Below are 18,372 nucleotides of genomic sequence, written 5' to 3'. Positions count from 1 at the left end.
GTGGGCAAATCACTTGAGCCCAAGAGTTCAATACCAGCCTGGGCAACATAGCAAGACCCCATTTCCACAAAAAATACAAAAATTAGCCAGATGAGGTGGCACACACTTGTGCTCCCAGCTACTAAGGAGGTTGAGGTGGGAGGATTGCTTGTGCTTGGGAGGCCAAGGTTGCAGTGAGCCATGATTGCACCACTGCACTGCAGCCTGTGTAGCAGAGAAAGACCCTGTCTCAAAAAAAAAAAAAAAATTATTTTGTAAGTGCCAAGTAATGCTCAATACAGAATATGGTACTTTTTAAGATACAATTTCTATTCTCCAACTGTTTCCAAATTAAGCAAAAATGACTGCATATTTTACATTATAGTCTGAGAGAAGAAAGGGGAGAATATAAGTTTTAATAAAAATCATTTGTGCCTCTCTAATCTGTTTGGAATTTATCAAAGATACTAATAACTTCCTTTACTCATTTATTCCTTCATTAAATAGTTATTGAGCTCCTGGGCTTTAGATACAGGGATGAACATGACAAGGATGAACAAGGCCTGTCTTTCCAGAGTTTGGACTTCTGGAACTTAATTTCAATTTATTTTCCTGCAGAACAAAATATGCCTAGGGTATGCACAAGCACCATCATCAGAAGCACAGATGGGGATTCAGCCAATATCCAGTATTGAAAACCGAACTAACAGTTACAGAGTTTTCATTTGGTAGCAATCTTAAAATATGTCCATCTGGAGGCAAAAAAAAAAAAGGTGGGGGGAAATCTTTTTGTAAAATCCACATCATATTGTTTAAATATCTCAAACTAGCATTTACAAATAACTGCACTTAGGAAGGATGATGAGTTCTTCAAGGCAGAGCACTCTCTAGTATGTAAGCTGTCTAGGAGCAAGTTCTTTCAGATGTTAGAATATTGTGGACATTGAAAGCATTTCCCACAAACCTGATTCTCCCCAGAGCCTAGCATGAGGAGGCATTGCATTTCACTAGTGTTCTTTTGTCAGCTTCATTGAGTGTACTGATTGAAGAATCAATGTAAAGAGACAGCGTAAACTACCTGCTAAAATATTCTGATACTCACTTAAGACTGCACCAAACACTCCCTTGGAATAGGGGACTTAAGTCAACACATTAACTCTTTCAGACCAAGAAGGCACCAATCAGGTCAATGCAGCAGCATCTAGAAGCAGAGCACTTAGGCTGACCATGGAAGCAACTCAACCCTGAACCCCTGTCAGAGCCTCTGAGATTCTGGGAAAGAGGCCGCAGATGGCTCAGTCCATTGAATTCAGTTTCATCTGCAGAGCAAGGCTAACAAAAGAACAAGTATACGTTGCCTGCTTCACCACAGACAACACAGACATAGGACTTGGAACGTTAGCCAAAGGGCCCCAGCACGTTGAAATAGCGGGAGCATGGATAACAGAGCATGCTGCTGCTGCAATTTAAATCTTCCGGGACCAAAATTTCTGAAGTTACATAACAATGCTTTGATAAATACTTGAGTTTCTGCAGATTTAAAAACGAAAGAGGCCGGGCGCGGCAGCTCACGCCTGTAATCCCAGCACTTTGGAAGGCCGAGGCCGGTGGATCATGAGGTCAGGAGATCGAGACCATCCTGGCTAACACGTCTCTGCTAAAAATACAAAAAATTAGCTGGGCGTTGATTTGTTTTTCTAAGACCAGCCGAGCGAGCACAAAAGAACCAGCAGGTAGACAAGTGTAGGAGCAAAACTGCAAGTTTATTTTGGTAACCTAAGGTGTGGGGAAGAAGTCTGTCGGCCTCTGGCAAAGAAGGCCGACAGAGTCCCCCCCTCGTGGGGCTCTCCGGCGGGGTTCCTGCATCCCGACTTCAGTGGGGCTGGAGGAAGACCACGTGGCTCACTGGTGGAGAGCGGCTTTTCTAGGAGTGGGAGGGCAATAGGCGGGGCACGGGCGTGTCCGGGGCGTTCCACAGGTGCGACCAGGTAAATCTTGGTCTCCTTGGATTGACGTCACCTGGTGCATGCCCAGTTGGTCTGCACCTTCCTGGGTCGCTGGCTGCATTTTCGCGCGCGCGGGAAAAGTTGGGAGGGGGGGATGAAGAACCCGGAAGTGCACCATCTTGCCTCCGTTCGTCCAAACAGGCGTGGTAGTGGGCGCCTGTAGTCCCAGCTACTCGGGAGGCTGAGACAGGAGAATGGCCTGAACCTGGGAGGCGGAGATTGCAATGAGCCGAGATCTCGCCACTGCACTCCAGCCTGGGTGACCAGTGGGACTCCATCACAAAAAAAAAAAAAAAAACCAGACCAGGCATGGTGGCTCACACCTGTAATCCCAGCACTTTGGGAGGCTGAGGTGGGTGGATCACCTGAGGTGAGGAGTTTGAAACCAGCCTGGCCAACATGGTGAAACCCCATCGCTACCAAAAATACAAAATTAGCCAGGTGTGATGGTGCATCCCTGTAAATCCCAGCTACTCAGGAGGCTGAGGCAGGAGAATTGCTCGAACCCAAGAGGTGGAGGTTGCAGTGAGTCAAGATTGCGCCACTGCACTCCAGCCTGGGCAACAGAGCAAGACTCTGTCTCAAATAAACAAAAGAATTCATTTTACTGATTGACCAACAAGACAATCTAATCCACAACTTCATTTTATAATGATTTTGTAAATGTACCATTAGAAATGTACAATATACATATCACATACATGTACAAATATACATGTAATACATATATTTTGATTTTTGCAATATACATGAGTTCGAGTTCTGGCCAGGCACAGTAGCTCATGCCTGTAATCGCAGTTCTTTGGGAGGCCAAGGCAGGAGGATCACTTGAGGCCCAGGGGTTTGAGACCAACCTGAGCAACATAGAGAGACTCTGTCTCTACTTGAAAGAAAGAGAGCAAGAAGGAAGGAAGGGAGGGAGGGAGGGAGGGAGGGGGGAAGGGAGAGGAGACGAGGCGAGAGGAAACAAGAAAGGACATGAATGGGAAATTTGAATGTAGACTGTATATTAGATATGAGTATCATTATGAGTGTTAAGTTTTCTGAGTTTGATAATTCTGCTATATTTATGTAAGAGAATGTCTTTGTTCTTAAGACACATACACTGAAGTACTTAAAGGTAAAAAAGTCATGATGTCAGTAACATATTCTCAAATCTAATAATGCAGAAGAAATAAAAGCAATACTAACAAGAATATAGAAAGACAGAGGGGAAAAGAGTACTGGTAAAATCTTAATAGCAAAATTAGGTGAAGGGTTTATGGATATTCTCTGTGTTATTCTTGCAGCTTTCCTGTAGACTTCACCATAAAAGTTTAAAAGTATATAAGCTAACACAGTGCAAATGAAATAACAGTTTTAAATCACCCATGGATCAAAGAATAAATTACAAGAGAACTTAGAAAATATCTTGAACTGAATGAAAATGAAAAACAACTTATTAAAATGTGTCTACGTAAAGTTTATAGGAACATTTATAGCTTTAAACACTTGTAATAAAAAAGAAAGGTGTAAGATCAATTATCTAGGGCCCTCCCTAAGAAACTAGAAAAACAGGAGCAAATTAAGCTTAAAGTTAAGAAAAGGAAGTAATAAAGATCAAAGCAGAAATTAACAAAAATGAAGGTATGATAACAACAGAAGACAGGATAACAATCAATGAAACCAGAAGTTCTTTTGGGGGAAAATAAAATTGAAAAATCTTTAGCTAAACTGATCAAGAAAGAAGAAGATACAATATCAGGGGGGAAAAAAGGGGGGCATTTCTACAGATCATACAGACACTAAAAGGATAATCAAAGTACTACTAATGAACAACTTAAAAGTATAATGGAATATTATAAACAGTTTATGTCAACAAGTTTAACAAATTATACAGAATGAACAAATTCCTAGAAAGATACAACTTATCATAACGCAAGAAGAAAATTTAAAAATCTGTATAAACTTATGGCAGTGAAAGCACTTGGCATTCAAAGAATAGCAAGGCCAGTGTGACTGGAACAGAGTGAACTAGCAGAAAAGTAGTAAAAGAAGAGATCAACATGGAATACTACACAGCCATAAAAAGAGAACAAGATCATGTCCTTTGCAGCAACATAGATGCCGTTGGAGGTCATTATCCTAAGCAAATTAATGCAGGAACAGAAAACCCAGTACCACATGTTCTTATAAGTGGGAGCTAAACATTGAGTACACATGCATACAAAGAAGGGAATAATAAGACACCAGGGCCTACTTGAGGGTGGAAGGTAGGAGGAGGATGAGAATCAAAACACTGCCTCTCAGGTAGTATGCCTATTACCTGGGTGACAAAATAATCTGTACACCAAACCTCTGGGATATGCAATTTACCCATATAACAAAGCTGCACATGTACCCCTTAAACCAAAAATAAAAGTTGGAAAGAAAACAAAATTTTTTTAAGTAAAGAAGAGCTCAAAGAGGTAATAGAATGTAATCATGTTGAGCATTGAGGATTATTTTAAGGACTCCATTGGCTTTCCTCTGGGTGCAATGTAGTTATTCCAAGATTTTTAGCAGAGGAATGACCCAATTTTTTTTGTTTAATGGGTATTACCAACTCCTTAATAAATAATATTGTCCACAGGACAAAATTCCTACCAAATGTCAAAGCAGGAAATAAAAACCGGTTATAGAAGCTGAGAGTTTGGGTCAACACGCTCTTCTTCCCGCCCTACTTGGGAGATTTTGCGCAGGAAGCAGAGATGGAGATCAGATTGCGCTCCTCTGAGTTAGTTATCAGTTGATACACATCCTGGAGGCTTTACAGGAAAGCAGCGGCCCTGCCGTGGAAATTGCCACTGAGGCTGGTCCTGGGACCAAACTTGCTCAGCCCTGTCCACCGCCCAGCTGGTCCCTCCAGTCTGCACATAGCCTTCCAGTGTCCTAACCTAATCTCTGTCCAGGGTAACTCATCATTATCTGGGGATCCTGAACAATTCTGTAGACTTTCTTTTTTTATTGACATAGAGTCTCATTCTGTTGCCCAGGCTGGAGTGCAGTGGCGTGATCTCAACTCACTGCAACCTCCGCCTCCCAGGTTCAAGTAATTCTCCTGCCTCAGCCTCCCAAGTAACTGGGATTACAGGCATGCACCACCAAGCCTGGCTATTTTTTTGTTTTGTTTTGTTTTTGTATTTTTTAGTAGAGACGGGGTTTCTCCATATCGACCAGGCTGATCTGGAACTCCTGACCTCAGGTGATCAACCCACCTCAGCCTCCAAAGTGCTGGGATTATAAGCATAAGCTACCACACCCAGCCAGTTCTGTAACTTTTAATCATCTTAATTCAAATCATAGAAATCCAAGATTTCTAAATCCATTATTTCAAAAAGAGACATTTGTTACATTTGCCCAAAATAAGGTGGTATTTTTCTTTCCAAATATGAAACCCAAGAAAAAAATGCCTATTTGTGACACAAAATCTTATGTTTGTGACCTTATAAAACCCCTCATACAATAAAGATCAAAGATATGCCTTTTCAATTTGAATCAAAAGACAAAAATCTCTTTGGGATGTTCTCTTTAGGAAAATGCAGTTCTCCTTGTGTGTGAGACACATGCTAGCTACCTCATCCAGTTATCTTTCTTGGTTTATCGGTACCATGGGAAGCTTTGCCTTTAAAAATGTGTTATTTGCTGGGCATGGTGGCTCGCGCCTACAATTCCAGCACTTTGGGAGGCTGAGGTGAGCGTATCACCTGAGGTCAGGAGTTCGAGACCAGCCTGACCAACATGGAGAAACCCCATCTGTACTAAAAATACAAAATCAGCCAGGCGTGGTGGCCATGTCTGTAATCCCAGCTACTCAGGAGGCTGAGGCAGGAGAATCGCTTGAACCCAGGAGGCGGAGGTTGCTGTGAGCAGAGATCGCCCGAGATAGTGCCATTGCATTCCAACCTGGGCAACAAGAGCAAAACTCCATCTCAAAAAAAAATACATACATTATATATGTGTATGTATATACACACACACATATATATTTGATTATAGATATATATGATTATTAGAATGATTATTCTCCCTAACGAGTTCATCTTGAATTTCCCATTTGTGATTTTCCCACTGCTTGCTTTCTAACAGGAAACTAGTCTCATTTACTTTCTCATAATGACAACTTCGTGATAAAGGCCTTGCCCAACAGAATTCAGATGTTACTTGATGTTACAGGTGTTGCCTTTATCACCATTAGCAATTGGAGCACTAGTCAGGGAGACCCTGATTTTACTCATTACCACTTAATTTAAAAGACGAAAAGAGCTAGCACTATGTAATGAATTGTCAAAGCCAGGGCACCCGTGGAAATTACTGCGCAGGCCTTAGTCTCATGTCCGAGCCTTCGAGGTCTCATTGCCAGGAAGGAGAAGGAACTGTTCGAGCAGGAGGGCAATGGGAATGGTGTAGCGGACTGTGACCCAACTGAAAAAGGAAGGCAGTGGGGAGAAAGCGCACTGGTGGCACCGCAGCAGCCCAGAGGTGCTCAGAGGATGACCCAGGCGGGAGCGCTGGGACTGCATTGAAGGAGGGTTTGCAGGCCCCTGCGTGGACATTCCCCACTTGTGTTCACTGCGTACTGGGTGCCAGGTCAGCAACACATCTTATGAGGGACCGACGGCTTGCTGGCGGCTGGCTGCAGGGGCAGTTAGGGAATAGTAATTAGAACAGTCAGGGGACCTCCTGCAAGGGAGCCGAAGCCATGCAGATAGCCCACAAGTTTCCCAGGCAGAGGGGACTGTCCAGCCCCGGAGGTAGGCAGAAATGCATCCAAGGGAACACAGATTGCCATACCGCCAGAGAACAGGAGAAAGGGCCTTGAGACAGCAGGCCTCGGGACAGACGACCTTGGGACAGCAGGCCATGGGAAGGACATAGGACAGAGGAACACAGAGCTTGTCCCAGACACTGAGCCAGGCAAGGGGGACACAGAGAGGAAGCTCAATTCCTGGTGGACACCAGGAAGCCCAGGAGAAAAGCAGGACCTGCTCGGTGCTGGAGGGCTGGCGGGGCACCAAGGGATGGCCACAGTGCCAGGGCGCAGGTCTAGGAGGGAGCCCTGGACTATGACAGAGGATGAGGGAGCCTTCCAGAGGAGGCGGCAGGAGAAGGTCGAGGAGCAGAAGGGTGTGGCGTGGGTACCTGGGAGCTGAGGACCAGAGTGCGAGCCACAGCCAGGAGCCCCCAAGGGTGGGGCCCAGGGAAGGGAGATGCGAAGAGATTCCAGGATGCTTTGACAGCGAGTGGGGCGTGTCCCCAAGGCAGCGGAGGGAGCTGCAGTGTCGTCCAGTAATCAGGAGTTTAGGAGGTGTGGCACAGTCGTGGATTTGATATAGTCACACCCATCAAACCAGATCACAGGCACAGGAGGAAATGAAAGACAGTGCCAAGTACCTGCGGTGTCTTTGAGTTTGAAGGCTGACTGTGATTTCGCCCTCTAAGGGGTTCCTTTGCTTTTCCTTTGCTTTCAGATTTTCTGCAATGATTATGTATTTAGAGTGGAAAAAAACGTGCCTTAAAATAATCAAACTCTGATTATGCACCAGCACTCAAATAGGAGCTGGAATCAGAGAAGAGAGAGACAGAAATGAAGCAGGTGTCAGAACAGAAACTTGACTACTTGTGTGGAATCCTGTCCATGGAGAACGTTGAACTTGGTTTCCAGTGTGGACTAAATGTGAGGGGCACTAGATTCTGCGCCCGCTGCTCGCTCTACCTTCCTCCCTCCTTTTCACCTGCCGACTCCTGCTGGCCACACAGTCCCAGCCGGCACTTCACTACCCCCAAAGCCTGCAGGAGCTGCTCCCTGCCATGTGGCTCTGATCCTCTATTACTGTGCTGACCTGTGCCCCCACCTGCCCTCCCAGCTTCCTCTCGGCCACCTCCCAACAGATGCCCTGTCTGTGATAAGCTCATCTGCAGGGGTCTCTGCTCAGAGAGTCCTTCCACCTCCCCTCAAAGGCCCCAGCAAGAACCAGTACCTCCTCCGTCTGACTTGCCTGCCTGCGCCACTAGAGCAGTAGGGACATTTTATCCACTTTGATATCCTCAGTAGCCACATACAGCAGATGTGCACTGTGGCTGAGGCAAGGGAGGGATGTGGGGGAAAACTGAGTCTGGATCAAGTGGAACATCCAGATAGAAACGCAAAGCCGGGAGACAAAGGTGAGGGCTTCAAACTCGGGAGGAAGGCAATGGCTAGAAATGAAGCGTTTGCTTGTATGTTTGTTTTTGAGACAGGGTCTGGCTCTGTCACTCAGAATGGAGTGTAGCAGCATGATCACAGCTCACTGCACCTTCAACCTCCCCAGGCTCCGGTGATTCTCCTACCTCAGCCTCCCTAGCCGGCACTACAGGCCTACACCACCATGCCTGGTTAAATTTCATATTTTTTGTAGAGACAGGATTTCACCATGTTTCCCGGGCTGGTCTTGAACTCTTGGGCTCAAACAATCTGCCTGCCTTGGCCTCCCGAAGGGCTGGAATTACAGGCATGAGCCACTGCGCCCAGCCAGAAATAAAGATTTGAATGTGAGTCAAATGAAGGGAAAGCAGAAACCACGAGTGTGACTAGTGTCCGGGGAGAGAATGAAGAGGATGAACCCATAACTTCCCAGCCCTGTCAACAAGCCTGTTGCAGCCATGAAATCCTGTGTCCCCAGGGCTGACAGGTCCGCAAGGGGACAAGTGACCCAAGGTAAACAAGTCACGTTCCCTCACAGAGCAAGCTGGGATTTTGAAGACAGAAAGGAAGAAACAGAGGCCGGGCGCGGTGGCTCACTCCTGTAATCCCAGCACTTTGGGAGGCCGAGGCGGGAGGATCACGAGGTCAGGAGATCGAGACCACCCTGGCGAACACAGTGAGACCCCGTCTCTACTAAAAATATATAAAAATTAGCCGGGCATGGTGGTGGGCGCCTGTAATCCCAGCTTCTAGGGAGGCTGAGGCAGAAGAATGGCGTGAATCTGGGAGGCGGGGGAGCTTGCAGTGAGCGGAGATCGAGCCACTGCACTCCAACCTGGGCAACAGAGCGAGACTTCGTCTAAACAAAAGAAAAAAAAAGAAAGGAAGAAACAGACTGGCAATTGTTGGTACAGATCACATGAACAGCAGCACACTAAAGAAAAGGCCCACGATTGTCCAGGCCTCTAGTGCCTTCCTAGGTCCAGCCCTTCTCAAAGTACAGTTGTTCAAATGCCTTGAAATGCTTGGGCCAACTTCCAGTCAATTCCCTTTTCATTCAAAATAATTACAGAGTTGGTTTCTGATACCTGAAACCCAGATGACCTTAGCAATTACAACCAGATTACTCTGAAGCTAAAAAACATGAAATGCAATGAATGAAGAAAGCTACAGGGAGAGAGTGACATCATGGTTGGTTGTAATAAGAGCTTCAATAGTCATTTAATGATCGTCTCTCTACCTCCTACTATTATCTTCCCAGACAGAAATGGTTTAGTGATTCCCTTGGGAGAGTTGAAAGAATACTATAGCTCTAGCTCAAATGTGATTTCCCATTCTACTCAGGTTTGGTTGACCAGAATGAAATCGGATTTTTTTTTTTTCTTGAGATGGAGTCTCGCTCTGTCGCCGAGGCTGGAGTGCAGTGGTACGATCTTGGCTCACTGCAACCTCCATCTCTCAGTTCAAGCAATTTTCCTGCCTCAGCCTCCTGAGTAGCTGGGATTATAAGCATGTGCCACCACACCCGGCTAATTTTTTTTTTATTTTTAGTAGAGACAAGGTTTCGCCATATTGGCCAGGCTGGTCTCAAACTCCGGACCTCAGGTGATCCGCCTGCCTCAGCCTCCCAAAGTGCTGGGATTACAGGTGTGAGTCACCGCACCTGGCCTTTTTTTTCTTTTTAGACAGTCTCGCTCTGTTGCCCAGGCTGGAGTGCAGTGGTGTGATCTCGGCTCATTGCAACCTCTGCCTCCTGGGTTCAAGTGATTCTCCTGCCTCAGCCTCCCGAGTAGCTGGGATTACAGGCATGCACCACCACACCTGGCTAATTTTTTTTTGTATTTTTAGTAGAGACAGGGTTTCCCCATGTTAGCCAGGCTGGTTTGGAACTCCTGGCCTCAAGTGATCCGCCTGCTACAGCCTCTGAAAGTGCTAGGATTACAGGCATGAGCCACCACACCTGGCCTGATTATATTTTTTAAGGAATTGCTTCTTAAGAATGATAGTCTGGCCGGGCATGGTGGCTCATGCCTGTAATCCCAGCACTTTGGGAGGCCGAGGTGGACTGATCACCTGAGGTCAGGAGTTCTAGACCAGCCTGGCCAACATGGCAAAACCCTGTCTCTATTAAAAATACAAAAAAGTAACTGGGCATGGTGGTGGGTGTCTGTAGTCCCAGCTACTCGGGAGGCTAAGGCAGGAGAATGGCGTGAACCCAGGAGGCAGAGCTTGCAGTGAGTCAAGATCGTGCCACTGCACTCCAGCCTGGGTGACAAGGTGAGACTGTGTCTCAAAAAAGAAAGAAAAAAAAAAAAGAATGATAGTCTGGCTTCTACAGATTCACATAAATAACAACAGGGGGATACAACCCTTCTCATGTTGGGCAGCTGGTCACAAAATCATAGTACTGTGGGCCTGTCTATTTTTGACAAAAGGAAGAGTTTCTACACATTGTTAAAATGCTTATGTATATTTACTGGATAAGAAGCATGAATTAGAACAATCTACTGAAAATGGATTGATTTTAGCATACTGGGTTTTCACAAATTATGACTACATAATTATCACTTTGTGGATCTCCACCAACTAAATAGAGTTTGTGCCAGGTCAATCCTTTTGTCTACTAACGGATATCAATTTGTGAAACATTAAAAAACAAAGGAAATACTGTTTAACAGAATATTTTTAAATTTATCACACTGAGAAAACACAGCCTTTCTTATTTTCCAAGACAATCACCAGTCGGCCACTCCTCAATAAAGGGAATTCCGGCAGTTTCCTGACTTTCCCAGAGAGAATTATCTGGTTGCTTATTAACCACCCAGCTCCCCCAGTGACTCTGCTCGGTGGGCTCGGGATGGAGGCCAGGGACTTATATTTTAACAGGTACCTGGGTGGTTGTCATCATCAAAAAAGCTGGGTTCCCCTATGGTTGGGACTGTGGCGTTCCTTCCCTGTTGTCCTGATGCTGCTGGTGTTGACAATGTGATTCTGCCACTGTTGAATTTGTGTTCTATAATATAAATTTGACTATCAGCCATGCACAGTGGCTCACGCTTGTAATTCCCAACACTTTGGGAGGCCAAGATGGGAGGATCACTTTAGCCCAGGAGTTCAAGACCAGCTTGGGCAACGTAATGAGACCTTGTCTCTACAAAAAATTTTATAAATTAGCCAGGCACGGTGGCGTACGCCTGTGGTCCCAGCTATATGGTAGGCTAAGGTGAGAGGATCACCTGAGCCTGGTAGGTCTAGGCTGCAGTGAGCTGTGATCATGCCACTGCACTCCAGCCTGGGCAACAGAACAAGACCCTGTCTGAAAAAAAAATTAAATAAAATAAAATTGACTATCATCTACTGAGGTATAGTTCTCTTGTTATCTTGTTTAGGGTTCTCCAAGCTTCCTGTATCTGTAGACTGATGTTTATCATTAAATTTGAGGGATCAAGGCTATTATTTCTTTCAACAATTTTTCTGCCATTCTCTGTCTTTTCATCTACTGGGATTCTAATTACATATGATTTAGACAACTTGAAATTGCCCTACAAGTCACTAAACCTCTGCTCATTTTTTCTTCTTCAAATCTGATCATTTCTATTGCTTTATTTCCGATTCATTAGCCCTTTCTTCTGCAGTCTGTTGCTAAGCAGTGAAACTTTTATTTTACATACTGTAATTTTTCATTTTAGCATTTCCATTGGTTCTTTTTTATAGTCCCATTTCTCTGCTGAGACTCCTTATTCATCTTGTTAGGACTATCTTTTTCTTTAAGTCTTTGGATATTTTTGTATTAGTTGTTCAGAGTCTTTCTCTGCCAAGTTCAACCTTCAGACCAATTGGATCTAGATGTTATTGATAGCCTTTTTTTCTTGATAATGGGTCACATTTTTCTGCTTCTTTGCATGTCTACTAATTTGTTATTGTGTGGTGGACATTGTGAATGATACGATGTAAGGAGTTTGGATTATGTCATCTTCCTGTGTAAGATGTTAAGTTTTGTTCTGGCAGGCATTTAAATTACTGTTATATCCTCTTGATCAGGTTAGGCTAGTATCATTCTTTATTTGGGAGGAATCTATTTTGGTTTAAAGCTTAGTCCTAAAGTATTGTTCTTGCTTTATGGCACAGTCCTTACTCCCAAGGCATAGCCTTTCTAGGTCTCACCTGAATGCCCAAAGTGTTCACGTTAGGCCAGAGCGCTAACATCTCCCAGTAACGTACCAGTTCTAGTATTACTGTGCCGCTCTCAGCCCCAGCATGGCCTGCCTTGGACAATCACAGCCTAGTCCTAAGTTAAGGATTCACATAAAGACTTCCCACACAAACTTCATTGTCCTGAACAACTATCTTCTTCTCTAGTACCCTGTTCTGCAGACTTCAGCTCCCTCAGCAGCCTCAAACCCCAATTTCTGCCTCCTCATCTTAGTAAAGTCACTGCTCAGCTTGGATGTCACTTCCCTGTGCCAGGGCAGGCAGAAAGCCAGGGGATCCTGGGGCTCATCTTGTGTTTCCCATATCTCATGATCCCAGTCCAGCACTGCCTGTTACTCAATGCCCCAAAACAGTCGATGCATGTATTCTGTCTATTTTTATCATTGTTTTAGCAAGTCGGGTACCAGTTTCTCTATCATGTCTGAAGTGAAAGTGAAGCAAATGCAATGATGATTACGGTTGTAAGAGTAGTTCTCAACCATGGCTGCATATTGGAATACCTTGAGGATTTTTTGTGTGTTTGTTTAAATACTAGTGCCCCAGGTGGCCTGAAGGTCCAGCCGAAGTCGAGAAGCAGTCTACATCATCACAGTATTTCCACTCTGGCTTCTCACTTTTGTCACTGTTAGGCTTTTATTGGTTGCAAAATAATCCCCTAAATCACTCTGGGCTCCCTGAATGAGCCTGTACAGAGGGTTTTTTATGGCTTTTGTTATGGCTCCAGGATAATTAGGGTGCTATCTTCTGGAATAAAACCTGCTAGGTCAGCTGCTTCTGGGGCCTGTGCTTCCCAGTCCACATTGACTTGATTAATAATTTACAGTCATCATGAGTGTTATGCTATTTTTGGAGGTCATTACATGAAACCATATCATAACCACGTGTTCTAACACAACATCCAAATGTGATTACTGATTGCTTTAGATATGCTATAGACCTAAGACTGCTCCAATAAAACCAAGACAGCACACTGAATTTGTATACACAAACTCCATAACTATATTTAGAACAAGACTGGGTTCAAGCAGTAAGCCTGGCCAGTCCCCATAAGTCACAGTCACTAGTTGTGGGGGGAGGGTAGCATCCCAGGGATGCTAGTATCTAGAGAATTACATCATCTTCAGAAACATCACTAGAATAGAGCTTACCACATTTTTCATCTTGTATCCTTAGTAGTACATTAGTGGATTTTCTAAAATAATGCTTGCTTTACTTTATTTATAAATGGTACCAAAAAACACTTTGTCTCATTAAGAATAGTAATATTATGGCTGGGCACAGTAGCTCACGCCTGTAATCCCAGCACTTTGGGAGGCCTAGGCGGGTGGATCATGAGGTCAGGAGTTCAAGACCAACCTGGCCAAGATGGTGAAACCCTGTTTCTACTAAAAATACAAAAAATTAGCCGGGCGTGGTGGTGGGCGCCTGTAATCCCAGCTACTCCGGAGGCTGAGGCAGAGAATTGCTTAAACCTAGGGGTGGAGGTTGCAGTGAGCCGAGATCGCGCCACTGCACTCCAGCCTGGGGGACAGAGTGAGACTCTGTCTCAAAAAAAAAGAAAAAAAAAAAAAGAATAGTAATATCGTGTGTACATATAAAATATAATCCATATTATACATATATAGATTGTATTATATTAATATTTTAAAGAGAGCAATGTAACTTTAAATTTTGCATAATTTTTTTAAAATATTGATTTAATACTTTATGATAGGGCAATTTGAAGGTCTGGTTTTAAGCTCATGTTCTTTCATTACCTGGTTTTCACGGGTACCTTAGCTAAAAAAGGCATCTCACAAAGATAGGTACAGACAAAGGGGAAAAAGATATTATGTTTAGTAAATTAAAATGTTTATTAATCTCATTCACCAATTACACAGAAGTTGTTTCTTGAAATTCACTAGCAAATTTAAATCCTTTCTGATCCAATCAGTTGTTCTTGCAAATTAAATAATCAGAGGGTGTTCCATTTTGATAGTTTTAATAAATGGTTTGCAAGCCTAAAAATTTAATTTGAAACATTTTAAGCAAGTTAGAAGACTCTGGTTCCAACTTTTTAAATAATTTTTATAGGTACATAGTAGGTATATATATGTATGGGGTCCCAACTTTTGAAGCGGGAATGTATGAATTTTTTCAAAGTGACACACATCATTTTAGTAACAAAAGCACATAATAATAGAAATAGTTCCAAACATCTGTTTTTAAAATCCTTTAGAAAGTTTCTTTTAAAAAGTAGTTACTAGCATACTCAGTTTTAGACTATCTCCTCTAACCACGAGGAATCAGATTATGCATTTGTTTTTATTTTTGTTTTCAAAAATATCTGCAGCCAGGAGCAATGGCTCACGCCTGTAATCCCAGCATTTTAGGAGGCCAAGGCAGGTGGATCACCTGAGGTCAGGAGTTCGAGACCAGTCTGGCCAACAGGGTGAAACCCTGTCTTTACTAAAAATACAAAAAGTTGCTGGGTATGGTGGCACGTGCCTGTAATCCCAGCTACTCAGGAGGCTGAGGCAAGAGAATCACTTGAACCCGGGAGGCAGAGGTTGCAGTGAGCCAAGATCGTGCCTTTGTACTCCAGCCTGGGCAATAAGAGTCAAACTCTGTACCAGGAAAAAAAAAAAAAAAATCTGCCAGGAATTGTGTCTCTGAGAACAACTTACCATGTCGGAAAATGTCAGCAAATTTGGAACACTGTCTTTTTACATAACAAAAGTCTGTAGAATCATCTTTAAGTTTAGCAGCTATTTCGAAAGCTTTATCGATGAGAACTGGTGAGCATCTGCATGGTCCAAAAGATTTCTCCTTAGTAATTATTGTAGATTGCCCTCCTTTTGACATTCTTTTTGTTTGTTTTCTGAGACAGAGTCGTGCTGTATCACCCAGGCTGGAGTGCAGAGGCACTGTAGCCTCAACCTCTTGGGCTCAAGCCATCTCCTGCCTCTGCTTCCTGAGTAACTGAGGCTACAGGCATGTGCTGCCATTTCCAGCTTATTTATTTATTTATTCATTCATTCATTCATTCATTCATTGGTAGAGACGAGGTCTCATTACCTTGCCCATTCTGGTCTCGAACTCCTGGCCTCAAATGATTCTCCAACCCCAACTTCCCAAAACGCTAGGATTACAGGCATGAGCCATTGGGCCCAGCTTAGATTTTCTTTTTGTTTGTTCATCTTTGTTGAGGTGTAATTGGTACACAATAAACAGCAAAAGGCCAGGCGCTGTGGCTCATGCCTATAATCCCAACCCTTGGGGAGGCCAAGGTAGACGATCACTTGAGCCCAGGAGTTCAAGATCGGCCTGAATAACATGGTGGAAACCCATCTCTACAAAAAAAAGTTTTAATTAGCCAAGCATGATTGTGTGCACTTGTGGTCACAGCTACTTGGGAGACTGAGGCAGGAGGATTGCTTGAGCCCAGGAGGTCAAGGCTTCAGTGAGCCATGTTTAGGCCAGTGCACTCCAGCTGGAACAGAGCGAGACTCTGTCTCAAAAATAAATAAATAAATAAATAAATAAAATAAACAGCACCTATTTAAGGTATACAATTTGATGAGTTTGGACATATGCACCCATGTCCCCAATACCACAATCAAGACAATAAACATATCCATCACCCTCAAGAGTTTTCTAGCCAGGCACCATGGCTCACGTCTATAATCTCAGCACTTTGGAAGGCCGAGGTGGGTGGATCACTTGAGGTCAGGAGTTTGAGACCAGCCTGGCCAACATGGGGAAACCTCGTCTCTATTAAAAATACAAAAAAAAAAAAAAATTAGCTGGGCATAATTGTGCGCGCCTGTAATCTCAGCTACTCAGGAGGCTGAGGCAGGCGAATCACTTGAACCCAGGAGGTGGAGGTTGCAGTGAGCCGGGATCACGCCACTGCACTCCAGCCTGGGTGACAGAGTGGGATTCCCTCTCAAAAAAAAGTTTAAAAAAAAAAGTTTTCTCATGCCTGTTTGTAATCCACACCCACCCTGCCAACCATAGGCAACCACTGATTTGTCATTGTGGGTGTGTTTACATTGCCTACAATTTTATAGATGTTGAACCATACATACTCTTTTTTCGTCTGGCCTCTTTCACTCAGTATAATGATTTTGAGATTCATCCATTCCTTCTATTGCTGAGTACTGTTTCATTATGTGGCTATACCTCAGTTTGTTTATTCACCAGCTGAGGGACCATGCTGTTCTGGTCTGAATGTTGGTGTCTCCCGAAATTCACAGGTGGAACCTAATACCTAATGTAGTAGTATTAAGAGATGAGGCCTCTGGGGAGTGATTAAGTCATGAGGGCTCCACTCTTATGAATGAGATTAGAGTCCTTATAAAAGACACTTGGGCAGTGTGATGAAACAGCAACAGCACACCGTCCATGGAGCAGAGCACCCTTCCCAAATACCAAGTCCGCTGGCACCTTGATCTTGGATTTCCAGCCTCAGAACTGTGAGCAACAAATTTCTGTTGTTTATAAATGACCCAGTCTAAGGTATTTTGTTACAGCAGTCAAGCAGACTAAGATGCATGGTCTCATGGTCCAGCCCTTACTTGAGATAATGAGCTTCTTATTCTTGTTAAATGAGTCAGTCAAGATGGGAATGATAATTCATTTACTCTTAGACGTGGGGGAAATGACCACACCTCAGATGGGGGTACAGGACATGCCAATACTCAGGGCTGGTATCAAGTGTTGTGTAATATTCCTAGGTTCCTGCATGAAGGAGAATATTCTCTGGGAAGAGATCTTTGTCTTTGTCATTGATTCCCACATTTCAGGTGTGAATTTCTCTGACTCGAAAACACCATACATCCCGGAGGGAAAAGAAAATCATCAGATAGATAGATAGATACATGCATACATACATACATACATACATAATATACGCAGTTACAAATTTTTGTTTGTTTGTTTTTGAGACAAACTCTTCCTCTGTTGCCCAGGCTAATTTTTGTATTTTTTTTAGTAGAGACGGGTTTCACCATATTGGCCAGGCTGGTCTTGAACTCCTGACCTCGTGATCTGCCCGCTTCAGCCTCCCAAAGTGCTGGGATTACACGCATGAGCCACCACGCCCAGCCGCAATAATCTTTAATGATTTTTTGAACAGTGAAATTCTATGTCATGATTTAACCAATAAACTAAATTTAAAATGAAAACAAAAAAAAGATAAAAATGGGCTGGGCACAGTGGCTCATGCCTGTAATCCTAGCACTTTGGGAAGCCAAGGTAGGAGGATCACTTGAAGCCAGGAGTTCAACACCAGCCTAGGCAACAAAGCAAGACCTCATCTCTATTAAAAAAAAAAAAAAAATCTTTTAATTAAAATTACAACTACATAAAGATAAAAATGGTGCACCTGAATGGGGCACTTATCATGGACGGGCTTATAGGACTGGAAGTTGCTCTGGGTGAGTCAGGGAGTGAGTGATGAGTGAATGTGAAGGTGTAGGGCATTACTGTACACTGCTGTAGACTTGATAAACATTGTACACTTAGGCTATGCCAAATGTATAACAAATATTTTTCTTTCTTCAGTAATAAATTAAGGAATGATACAGAGAAGATCAGTATGGCCCCTGTGCAAGGATGACATGTGAATTAATCTGTTCTCACATTGCTATAAATACCCGAGAGTGAGTAATTTATAAAGGAAAGAGGTTTAATTGACTCACAGTTCAGCATTGCTAGGGAGACCTTAGGAAACTTACAATCATGGCAGAAGACAAAGGAAAAATAAGGCACCTTCTTCACAAGGCAGCAGGAAGAAGTGAGTGCGAGCAGGGGAAATGCTAGACACTTATAAAACCATCAGATCTCGGCAGGGCGCAGTGGCTCACACCTATAATCCTAGCACTTTGGGAGGCCGAGGAGGGCAGATCACCTGAGGTCAGGAGTTCAAGACCAGCCTGGCCAACGTGGTGAAACCCCGTCTCTACTAAAAATACAAAAATTAGCCAGGCA

At 43.8% G+C, this 18,372-nt stretch overlaps 1 pseudogene; it reads left to right on the top strand.

Moving 5' to 3' along the window:
- Window positions 1-18,372, top strand: part of LOC105519512 — a 32,935-nt pseudogene that overhangs the window by 2,501 nt on the left and 12,062 nt on the right.

Source organism: Colobus angolensis, unplaced genomic scaffold (genome assembly GCF_000951035.1).
Source record: "Colobus angolensis palliatus isolate OR3802 unplaced genomic scaffold, Cang.pa_1.0 Scaffold35, whole genome shotgun sequence".
NCBI classification, from domain to species: Eukaryota; Metazoa; Chordata; class Mammalia; order Primates; family Cercopithecidae; genus Colobus; species Colobus angolensis.
Note: the sequence above shows the minus strand (reverse complement) of the source record. Positions and strands in the feature narration are given on the sequence as shown.